This window comes from Schistocerca piceifrons, chromosome X, assembly GCF_021461385.2.
Source record: "Schistocerca piceifrons isolate TAMUIC-IGC-003096 chromosome X, iqSchPice1.1, whole genome shotgun sequence".
Taxonomy (NCBI): domain Eukaryota; kingdom Metazoa; phylum Arthropoda; class Insecta; order Orthoptera; family Acrididae; genus Schistocerca; species Schistocerca piceifrons.
In genome coordinates this window covers 459,451,233-459,464,172 of record NC_060149.1, presented here as the reverse complement: position 1 = coordinate 459,464,172, position 12,940 = coordinate 459,451,233, and positions in this window count along the sequence as shown.

Below are 12,940 nucleotides of genomic sequence, written 5' to 3'. Positions count from 1 at the left end.
GGAGACTATAAACTCTACTACAGGAGATGTATTAAAAGGGTGCAACCTCACTTGTTTTGTTTGTATTTCTGGCGGTTAAACCCTCTATCTGATTATCGCTTTTGCATCTACTCACTTTATTTGGAGAGAATTATTCGTTAAATACTTCTCACCGGGAAAACCTGTTACAGTTCGCGCAGAAAACGCTTTTCAACATAGTGGGCAATGTGTTGTCTAGGGTAGCTGCAGCGATCTGAACAGTCACCCCGGTAATAAAAACTTCGTAGATAAAAGGCCTACGGAATTTTCTGAATATTGTTATCACTTACAAAATGTAACCACCGCCATTCTATACCTGTGTGTAACCTTCTCAATACGCTTAACCGTTTATCTGCATCTAGTGGCTAAGAAACCTTCCACCTCAACAGATTGACTCTCATTAATATCGCAACAATATTCTGGGTGAAGACCCATAAATAACTATACACAAAACCAAAACACACACAAATAACATGTAGGCGCTGCTGATCCCCTTTCAGTCACACTTCTTACATAGCCGCTGGCTTGTTACGCTGACTAATTCACTCAGTCAGTTTGTGAAATTGCCGTTTCAGTCTTCTACACGTGATCGCTGACTATAGGTACTTGTCAGCAATGCTGAAACCCTCTTTTGGCTACTTGCTGTTGTATAAAGACGCGTGGCCGCTCACTTACTAACCAGTTCAGTATTAACAGTGAATTTGCATCCGCCTCATCGGAACTTACTACTCTCCGACTCCGTTGCACGGTAAATATTAACCAAACACTATTACGCACTGCTGTGATATATTTTGTCGTCATTATTACATACAGTCGCATAGAGATATTCTCACGCCTTCTCTCTGTTCTGAATGCAGGACACTACTATACTCTGTCCTTTTATCGGCCACTTCGGCGGTGTCACTCCTAATCTATTGGAGTTGTTGAATAACTACCAGGAGAATATCGACCAGTCATTACAACATGAGATGCTGTGCTTTATTGATTCTTTTTACTGGAGCTGTCAGTCTCCCACCCTTTAGTAATCATCCGCCATCGTCAGTCATCATGTTTGAACGTTTGGACAACTTGCTATATACTCCCCATCAAGCGGTAATACGTGCCGATATACAACTAACCTCCATTAAGGAAGAAGAGCTAGCTTTACAACTTATCAATCGCCTATTGGCCTGTGAACCCTTACTTGAACAATCAAGGCAGACTTCCACCTTACGCACTCTGTGGGATTTAAAAAAAGCACTGTTAAACACTCAAGAACAACTACGAAGTATCTTTGACACTGTGCCCCTAACTCGGGTTAAGAGAGCTTGGTTCAATGCCGGAGGTGCGATACTCAAAACTATCTTTCGTACCCCCGACCATGCTGACGCTAACCGCTGGGACCAAACCCTTCGACAGTAACTTTTACTACTAACCAAAATCGGGACATATTGGTCCACCAGCAATTACGCCTCACCCATATTGACGACAGTTTATTAGCTGCTACTAGGCAAATTCGTGTCGTGGCAACTGACCTTGTACACTGGTAGGAAACATTTAGGAATGTCATCCAAAGGGACCTTGAGTTTTTGCATCAAACCATAACTAATGTGACCTACACTTTGGAGATAACGAGAGCGCTACAGATCTTACTATACAACACCCATGCCCTCCAGTTACATATTAGCGCCTTCCATACTATTAGCCCTCTAGGACTACAGCATAAGCTTAGCCCTACGTTAATGCCTGCAGAAATGTTCCTGCAAACTCTGGCTAATGTTTTGTTTCATCTGGCAGCTACAGTACATCTTGTGCGAACTTATCAAGGACTGTGCGCACAGATTTCTCTACCCATCACATGCGCCAACTGCGAGTCTGAATCCTACCTATTACACACCTTTCCAGTTACTTGGGTTGCCCTATGAAGGCAAGTGACTTGGCGAACTAGTGATATCTTAGCTATTAGCAAAGATCGCCAAAGACATTCTGTCATGCAGCTGACTGACCTCCATCAGTGCCTTCACACTTATTATCATATGTGTTCAAACTTATCCATTCATACTGCAACTAAGGACTTTGAGGTGGCCTTGTTTTTAGAGGAAACAAAAAACCCCGTGTGGTGTCTCCGCCAGACACCACACTTGCTACGTGGTAGCCTTCAAATCGGCCGCGGTCATTTAGTATACGTCGGACCCGCGTGTTGCCACTATCAGTGATTGCAGACAGAGCGCCGCCACATGGCAGGTTTAGAGAGACTTCCTAGCACTCGCCCCAGTTGCACAACCGACTTTGCTAGCGATGGTTCACTGACAAAATACGCTCCATTTGCCGAGACGATAGTTAACATTGGCTTCAGCTACGTCATTTGCAACAACCTAGCAAAGCGCCATTACCAGTTACTATTGATACTGTAATCATGTACCGTCAAGTGCGACGCTCATCATTAATGGATTAAAGTTAAATATTCTACCAGGTACGTCCGTTTTTCTAAAGTCTAAATTCCTTGTCCTGTTGCAGACCTCACGCCAGCCAGCGAGAGCTAAAACGCGTGCCTTTTGACTTCCTCTAGTACCCGGTTTTGGCTCTCCTGCCAACCCACAACATTGGCGACGAGGCAACACCGCGTTCGTAACTATACTGCCCTGATTTACTTGTGTAACGGCTTCGCCACCATCTCCAGATGTACTGTCCGAATTTTATCGCTTGCAGAATCAGCAGACGCAGGCCTTTCTGGATGCCCTTGGACAGCTCGTCCAGGGTCAACGTGCAATGCTAACGATGCGGCAGCCGCCGCTCCACCGCTAACGCAGCCACAACACGCAGTTTCACCACCTTTTCGTCCTTTTGATGCAGCACTGGAAAGCTGGACGCAGTGGTCACGCCACTTTGGATTCCATCTCGCCGCCTACAGAATTCAAGGTAACGAGCGGCAGCCTTTTTTACCTTTTTTATTATCTTCTGTCGGGGTGACCACGTACCGTGTGATAGTCAAATTATTTCCCCGACGCAACGTAGCAACTCTGTCCTACGACGAAATTTTGTTTGCATTAGATGCATATTTCAAAGAATCAGTCAATGTAGTTGCCAAATGATATACCTTCTTTCGTACAAAACGTACGGCAGGTCAGAGTAATCGGGAATGGGTTGCAAACTTGCAAGGCCTTACTAGGGATTGTGCTTTTGAGTGTCAATGTGGACTCCCTTATTCAGATACTATGGTGCGTGATGCAATTGCACAGAACGTTTCTGATGTTCGTATACGGGAACAGATATTGAAACTAGTCAATCCCTCCCTTCAACAAGTGATGGACATATTGGATCGGCAGGACACACTTGACTTTGCTCAGGAATCATTTGAAACTTCGCCACCTGTGTGTCAGGTTAACCGGCCCGCTGGGCGAGCTGCACGGAACAGTAAAATGTCCTCGCGCCTGGCCGCGCCACTGCCGCCAGGCTCTCAGCCACGTGTACCGCCCCGGCAAGCAAATGCAGTGCTAAAATCATGCCTGCGGTGTGCTACTAGACATTCGCGTGAGAATTGCCCTTCACGCCAAGCTATTTGCTTTTACTGTAATAAAAAAGGACATGTTCAAAGAGTTTGCCACAAAAAGCTCAGATTGGAAGCTCAAAACCGTTCCAGGCCCTATGCTTCACTCCGGAATCGGGATCGAACCAAGGATACTAAGGCTCGCGACACTTTGCCCATGGAAATTCATATAGCTCATGCCACTCCGCCCAGTGCCACTGTCTCTAACAGTGACTGTGTTCATCCCACACATAATGTGCGTCGACGTCGCCGGCACTCCCGTCAAGTCGCAAGTGATTTTGTACCAGTGTCAGTTCACGTTGTACGAGACAGTCGCTCTTGTCGTCAGCAGGACAATAAACTTTTCGTGGACTTGGACATTAACGGCAAAGTGATACCATTCCAGCTCGATACCGGGGCTTCAGTTTCACTGATCAATCATGACACTTACAAACTGCTGAGCACACCTCCGTTGCGTGCCGCAACTGTTAACTTCCTATTCAGGTCACGAGCTCCCTGTGTTAGGACAGTGCAGCCTTCTTGCAACATACAAGGGACAAACAAAACTTGTATCATTTTACGTCCTTCGTTCTTCTGCAGTGAACTTGTTTGGTTTCGATTTATTTCAGTTGTTTAGCTTGTCTATAGTAAATCAGGTCCTATCAGTGAACCTGACTGTGCCTTCAGACAGCGTTTCTCTTCTATTTGAAGAATTTTCAGACATTTTTGCACCGGGCCTCATTTGGGCTAAGATCTACAAAGCACATTTGGAACCGAATGTTAACGCGCAACCGAAATTTTTCAGAGCGCGCAATGTTCCCCACGCATTGCGTGATGAGGTCGCAAAAACATTACATGATTTGGAATCACAAGGTGTAATTGAACGTGTGCAGGCTTCTCTCTGGGCATCACCCTTAGTAATTTTGCCAAAACCTTCCGGCAACTTTGTGTGGACTTCAAGGCAACAGTGAATCCACAACTAGTGACTGCAACTTTTCCTTTACCCCGCCCGGCAGATCTTTTTGACAAACTGTGCCCGGGTAATTATTTTTCGAAGTTGGACCTAGCAGATACGTACTTGCAAATACTGGTGGACGAAGAATCCCAGCGCGTTTTGGTGGTTAACACGCATCTTGGTTTGTATCGATTCAAACGACTGCCAGACGGGTGTGCATCCGCCCCTGCATTGTTTCAGGAATATCTACAAACTGCTTGTGCATCGGTCCCTACTGCAGCAAACTATCTGGACGATATTGTGATCTCCGAAAAGACGGGAGAAGAATATTTAGCCAATCTCAGAAATTTATTTCAGGTCTTGTGACAAAATGGTCTTCGCTTGCAGAAGGACAAATGTGAGTTTTTTGCTCGTGATTTACCCTATCTGGGACATGTACTCAATGCCCAAGGCAAACATCCCACTCCAGAGCACCTCCGTGGCATACAAGACTTCCTTCGCCGCAGAATTTGAAGCAGCAACAGAGTGTGCTGGGAAAAATTCACTATTACCATCGCTATGTTCCCCATGCCTCTTCCATTTCAGCTCCGCTTCATTGTTTATGCCGTAAAGGTGTTCCGTTCGTCTGGACGACGGAATGTGAACGCACCTTTCGCCAGTTGAAATCGGCGTTGCTTTCAAATACTTGCCTTACGCCATTCGATCCCTGGAAGCCTATTTTGTTGATGGTGGATGCATCGGATTTCGGGATCGGTGCTGTGCTTGCGCACAAAGATGGTTCGCACGATCGCCCTATTGCCTTTGCGTCCAAATTGCTCTCGTCTGCGCAACGAAATTATTCACAGATAGAGAAAGAAGCATTGGCTCTCGTATTTGGTGTTACAAAGTTTCATGATTTCTTGTATGGTCGTCACTTTACCATCATCACAGACCACAAACCTTTGACATCGCTTTTTCATCCGACCAAGCATGTACCTCTACATACAGCGCAGAAATTCATTCGCCGGTCTATTTTCCTCTCGCAGTACCGCTACGATATCTTGTATCGGTCCACTGCTAAGTACAGAAACGCCGATGCGTTGTCCCGTTTGCCTGTTGCTGAGGATAGAGCATTCGATTCCTCCGAACTTGCTTGCATGTTCATTGATGCGGAAACCGATGACGTGGTCGAATCGTTTCCGATTGATTTTCGTCGTGTTGCTACAGCCACAGCTGCCGACTCTGTCCTTGCTACCGTTCTGCGTTTTGTTGCTACGCAATGGCCCTTGTCAAAGTCACGGATCGAGTATCCGTTGGTTCGCAGATTTTTTGCTCACAAGGAGAGACTTTTTGTACGACGTGGTGTTTTGCTGTTGCGTTCTGATAATGATCAGTCCAGGGTCATGGTCCCACGTTCGTTACAGTCCCCTGTCTTACAACTTCTCCACCATGGACATTGGGGTATAGTGAGAACGAAACAACTTGCTCGTCAGCACTGTACTTGGTTCAGAATCGATGCTGCGATTTCGAATATGTGCTCTTCGCACATGGTGTGTGCCGAACAACACTCAGCACCTCCGCAGAAATTCTTTGCATGGCCAAAAGCCACTTCCCCTTGGCAACGCAAACACATCGATTATGCTGGTCGATTCTGGAATGCTCGATGGTTGGTTGTGGTAGATTCATTCAGTAATTTTCCTTTTGTTGTCTGTATGTCATCCACGACGTCATCTGCCACGATCCAAGCGTTATCTTTTGCATTGAATGTCTTCCACAGACTATTGTTTCCGACAATGGCCCACAATTCATGTCTGCAGAATTTCAGTCATTCTGCAAGGCCATTGGTATTCAACATCTGACGTCCGCGCCGTTTTCGCCATAGTCAAACGGTGCAGCTGTACGATTGGTCAGGACTTTCAAGTCACAGATGTTGAAGTTGAAAGAGTCGCATTCTTGGGAGGACGTGTTACTGCCCTTTTTGTCCTCGAATCGCTCTCAGCCCCGAGATGGTCGCTCGCCGCCTGAGTTGCTCCACGGTCGCTCTCATCGAACCTTGATGTGTTTGCTACATCCACCGCATCAGGTTCCTGTGCTGCGGCAGACACCAGCTTTTGCTCAGGGCGACGTTGTCTACTATCGTCACTATCGAGGTTCACAGCGCTGGCTCGAAGGGTGCATTCTTCGCTGCCTCGGCCGCGGTATGTATCTGGTTTTGCGGGCCTCTGGTGAGGTGCGTCGGCATCTCAATCAGCTGCGCCTCTGTCGTCACACGGGATCAATCGCTCCCCGTCTGCTTTCAGTGACGGTGCCGTCCCGTCAGCGCCCTGGGGACCCATCTACTAACTCGCCTCAGCCACAGGTGTTACCGACGCTGCCTTCCATTTTGCCCCATAGCAACGTGCCACCGCCGCCGCCTGTTCTCCCATCGGCGACGCCCGCAGTGGAAGCGTCGCTGCAACCGCCGGGCGCCTCCCTGACTCACGTGCCGCCGATCGCTTCCCATGACCAGTTGTCCTCCTACAAGGAACTCTTGCCCGCTCCGGACCATATGTCGTCTTCGCTCGTCGGGTGCCCTGGCCCAATGGAGGTCGACCCTTTGGCCCCTCCTGTCTCTCTGCGGGCGCATACACCGCATGTTGGCTTGCACCCTGGAGCAGGTTTTCAGGCGTTTCCTAGCTCCCCGCGGTCCGATTGGCAGGGTGCGGGTGGCACAGCCTCGCCTGTTGTTAGGCTCCCCACCTCGTCGCATACGTCAACATGGGGTCCTCCCCACGGCGGGCGGAAGCCTTATGCCACAACCGCCCGCCGATTTGCGGGGGAGGAATGTGGTGTCCCCCCCCCCCAGACACCACACTTGCTAGGTGGTAGCCTTTAAATCGGGCGTGGTCCGTTAGTTTACGTCGGACCCGCGTGTCGCCACTATTAGTGATTGCAGACCGAGCACCGCCACACGGCAGGTCTAGAGAGACTTCGTAGCACTCGCCCCATTTGCACAACCGACTTTGCTAGCGATGGTTCACTGACAAAATACGCTCTCATTTGCCGAGACGATAGTTAGCATTGCCTTCAGCTACGTCATTGGCTATGACCTAGCAAGGCGCCATTACCAGTTACTATTGATACTGTAATCATGTACCGTCAAGAGCGACGCTCATCATTAATGGATTAAAATTAAGTATTCCACAGCTACGTCCTTTTTCTGTTAGTCTCATTTCCTTGACCTGTTTCAGACCTCACGCCAGCCTGCGTGAGCTAAAACGCGTGCCTTTCGGCTTCCTCTAGTACCCGGTGTTGGCTGTCCTACCACCCCACAACACCCCCCCCCCCCCCTGTCCTGGTATGTTACCGACCTTCCGTGAGCCTTGGTTTAAACCAGTAGGGGATAGTTTATTATATTTTGTACCTCAAACATCTACAATTGCTTTAATATACTATGACCATGTTTTCGTGTCTCGGACGTATCATTTCGCGCTAGAAAACAGTGGATTACTGTTCAATATGTCCACCTGTGATTTAATAACACCTACTGTCAAACTGTCAGCACTCCTAACACAAGCGAAAAATTTGAACCTCAGTCCCCTTTTACTTTATTTACCTGAGATACCCGTGGTACTACCATCACCCGATAGTGTACCCAGGCTACCCAGCAAGTCCGATGCTTGATTACTTCAGTCAGTTGACGAATTAGTAGCTCACGAAAAGGGCTAAATCGCCCTGGACCGAGCTGTTGCTATCATAACTACCTGGCGGACACAGATACAATTGTATGTGGTTACTCTGCCTAGTGCCCTGACTGTTCCAGCCCTGATTGTCGCAGGAGCCGTTCTCTGGTGCCTGTATAAGAAAGGATATTGTGGCCATTGGTCACACACAACGATCAGTCCTCGAGGCACAGCCAGAAGGTGAATTTCGACTAGAGTAATGTCAGGCATGGTCTACCATAGTGAAATACACTCTTTAACTGAAATTAAGTTTGTATTGTCTTATGTTCATTTACTATTATTGTTATCATGTATCAATGTATCTAATCATGAAAACTATTGGGTAAAGATACTATAGATGACCACTGAATGTAGGAAACCTTAGTTTATTTGCTACTGAAGCCCACCCCTGAAAACTTTACTGATACAATCCTTTGGGGAGTGTTTCAGTACCTGCTTACCCAATAAGCAGCTGCCACCGTGTCCCTCCTTCCCGCCGTCCCAACCTGAGGGAACGACAGTATATCCAACGCTGCGCGACGCCCTGTGCTGCCTCGCTCTCCGTCAGTGGCACATAGGCACCCCATCACAGCGCCGCATCTGACCCAAAGATTCTCACTCTGTTTATTTTTCAATGATTGTCTATATTATATGCGGAACATATACCACCAACAGTTAGAACTTTGTGTTTAACCAACTGCAATCAGTGCCGACCGGAGTGCCCATGCGGCTCTAGGCGCTACAGTCTGGAGGCGAGCGGCCGCTACGGTCGCAGGTTCGAGTCCTGCCTCAGGCATGGATGTGTGTGATGTCCTTAGGTTAGTTAGGTTTAATTGATTCTAAGTTCTAGGCGACTGATGACCTCAGAAGTTAAGTCGCATAGTGCTCAGAGCCATTTTTTGCAATCAGTGTCCCTACACAGAAGCAAATGCCTTTTATGTTACTTTATGAACATGTTTTAACTTTCTACGAGGTGAATTCAAGTTCTAAGGCCTCCGATTTTTTTTCTCTGGACTGGAAAGAGATAGAAACGTGCGCATTGGTTTAAAATGAGGCCGCGTTCATTGTCAATACGAGAAAGTGGAGAGAATTGTTTTGGGGGATCGCCAAATGACTGTTGAACAGATCGCCTCCAGAGTTGGCATTTCTGTGGGTTCTGTGCACACAATACTGCATGACGACCTGAAAATGCGAAAAGTGTCATCCAGGTGGGTGCCACGAATGCTGACGGACGACCACATGGCTGCCTGTGTGGTATGTTGCCAAGCAATGTTGACGCGCTACGACAGCATGAATGGGACTTTCTTTTCGTCGGTTGTGACAATGGATGAGACGTGGATGCCATTTTTCAATCCAGACACAAAGCGCCAGTCAGCTCAATGGAAGCACACTGATTCACCGCCACCAAAAAAATTTCGGGTAACCGCCAGTGCTGAAAATATGATGGTGTCCATGTTCTGGGACAGCGAGGGCGTAATCCTTACCCACTGCGTTCCAAAGGACACTACGGTAACAGGTGCATCCTACGAAAATGTTTTGAAGAACAAATTCCTTCCTGCACTGCAACAGAAACGTCCGGGAAGGGCTGCACATGTGCTGTTTCACCAAGACAACGCACCCGCACATCGAGCTAACGCTACGCAACAGTTTCTTCGTGATAACAACTTTGAAGTGATTCCTCATGATCCCTACTCACCTGACCTGGCTCCTAGTGACTTTTGGCTTTTTCAAACAATGAAAGACACTCTCCGTGGCCGCACATTCACCAGCCGTGCTGCTATTGCCTCAGCTATTTTCCAGTGGTCACAACAGACTCCTAAAGAAGCCTTAGCCGCTGCCATGGAATCATGGCGTCAGCTTTGTGAAAAATGTCTACGTCTGCAGGGCGATTACGTCGAGAAGTAACGCCAGTTTCATCGATATCGGGTGAGTAGTTAATTAGAAAAAAAATCGGAGGCCTTAGAACTTGAATGCACCTCGTATTGTCTCTATATGAAGCAATTTTTTAGGTTGTTAGTGTTTCAATAAGTCTTTAATTATTATTTTCAAGCTATTGACCATAGAAACTACCTCTCAGTTTGAGAATTTCAATGTTTTATCGAATTATCTACTATCTTCATATTCTGTTTATGTTAACTATGTTTGTCAATTGAATACTTTTATTTTGTTACAGTTACTACCTTCGTATTTTACTTTATTTTCTGAAACTGATTCCACTATGTAGCAACGAGTTTAACGTTTGCCAAACAACACAAACAATTACACATTTCTAGAGGCGTCTGTAACATTCAAAAGATCAGTACTGTTTCAGTTCGGCCAGCATCTACACTTCTGCTACACAGAGATTAGCGTTGCAAGTATATATGAGTAACAGAAACTGTAATACTTCATTCCAATGTTGTGAAACTTTTGACATACTTTTAACTTTTTGTGCTAAGATTTGCATGCTTATACAGTAATGATGATGGAAAATTATCGTATTGAATTATGTGTGATAAGATCAATGTCTCTAAATGTTTTATGATTTTGATCAACAATCTTGCTAAATTATATCGTTTTTTTTTAAAAAAAGGGGATCTTTCCTTTTATGTTGTTGTAAAACCACTCCAGTATACATAGATGTTTTTGTAAAACTTAGATTCACCCCACCCCCATTTTTGTAAATATTAGCACACCCGACCAAGGGAGCAAATTGTTTTCTTCTATCAACGAGCAACAACTAATTTTCACCATGAAACGTCGCTCCCGCGGAAGGGGAAGGAGATATACAGGTGCCGACAGATTGAGTACGGGAGTCGTTTACTTTCAATTATAGAAAAGGGAATTTTTTTTAAAATGCGTGAGCTATGGATGGCAATGGATCTTCACAAAGCCGTGCACGGGCCCTGGGTTGGCGACACATCAGATTTTTCCAGTATGTGCCGCTATCCCACTGCTTGTTCACGTGCTCGACGAACAAACAACCTTTCTGCTGACGGGGTGACGCTTAGGTAAGCGTCGCTTGCCTAGGCAGATTTCCTACAGCAGCCAATCAGAAAGGTCCAGGAGATCACGTGTGAGCTCCCACAGCACCGAGCTGCGCGAACGAGGCGTGTGGATCGCCCTCTTTTACTGACACGCCCCGACGAGATCAGACACATTGGCCAGTAGCCCTCGTGCACTTTTCGAGCCCCGGCTCAATCCGTATGCGCCTTAGGGCCGCTAAACTCACATAATGTACCCCGGCTAGGTCATCAGTAAATGTTTTCTCAATAAATGGGAGGCAGTTTGCCGACCGGAGTTGACAAATGTTCTTTTTTAGACCCCACTTCCACCTCAGCCACATCCTGACATGCACAGATGCATGGAGAGTAAATCTGTGACCACACCTCACTTAGCAATGTCGATGAAGGCTTGGAGGCATGCACAGAAGTCAATGATAGAGAACGACTTCCTAGCTGTACTGAAAATCAGATTCCATCTGTTTTCAAAACATACAATATTCTGATAACAAAAAACTACACATAGGAGAAATAGGAGGGGCAGCTGTGTTAAGTATAAAGAGTCACTTTGTCCGGGCACCCTCATTTAGCAAATACAAGAAACATGAAGTATTCTTACTTCACAATAGTGCTCAGAGCCATTTGAACCAATTCTTACTTCACATATGCATTATAACAGCAATAGCTTGGTGCCAGTGTGGAGACAAGCAGCATGAATCATGAAGATAGCTACTTTTATTTCTGTAGAGAACAAAGGGATGAGCATATCCCAAGTGACGAAGAGTTTAAATTTATCAAAGGTACCTGCATGAACTTCTGCCAAGTTTTTAAAAGAGGATATTTCTTTGTATAAAAAAACATGAAGTTTGGCAAGCTACTCTTTCTGCCCTAACAGTGCCAGGAACCTGCAATTTGTGATCCTCAAAAACCTTTTTAGTACAGAACACAGAAATAATTTAAGCGAAGATCAGAAAGCATGGGTCAACAGAGGCGGCCGATCCCACCCGTTGGCTTTGACCCGTGACATAAGAATGTTGTGGTGTGTGGCGTCACGACGGTGCGAAGTTTAGCTTGTGAGTGTCGCGTGTTTTTCCATGTTGTGTTATGCTGTCGGTAGTGCTCTCTGGTGGTGTGATTGTCGGAGGCGTGTTTGGTTGTGTAGTGGGTTTAGTGTGTGCTTGTGATGTGTTTGTAGGTAGCGTATAGTTGTGGTCGGTGGTGCTCTCTGGTGGTGTTTGTGGGTTGCGTGTTGTGTGTCGTATTGGGTTCGAGTTGTGGACGTTGACGGGTTTTGTTGCGTGAAGTGTCTGACGCAATTGTTAGATCGCTACAATGGCAGGTTATCAAGATTTAAGTGAGTCTGAACCTGGTGTTAAAGCCGGCGCACGGGAGATGGGACACAGCATCTTCAAGGTAGCGATTAATTGGGGACTTTCCCGTATGACCATTTCACGAGTATACCGTGAATATCAGAACTCCGGTACAACATCAAATCTCCGACATCGCTGCGGCCGGAAAAAGATCCTCCAACAACGGGATCAACGACAACTGAAGAGAATCATTCAACGCGACAAAAGTGCAACCCTTCAGCAGACTGCTTTAAATATCAATGCCGGGACATCAACAAGTGTGAGCGTGCGAAACATTCAATGAAACATCATGGATGTGGGCTTTCAGAGCCGATGATGACTTCACGACACTAAGCTTTACACCGCGCCTAAGCCCGTCGACACCAATATCGGACTGTTGATGACTAGAAACAAGGTGCCTGGTAGGACGAGTCTCGTTTCAAATTGTATCG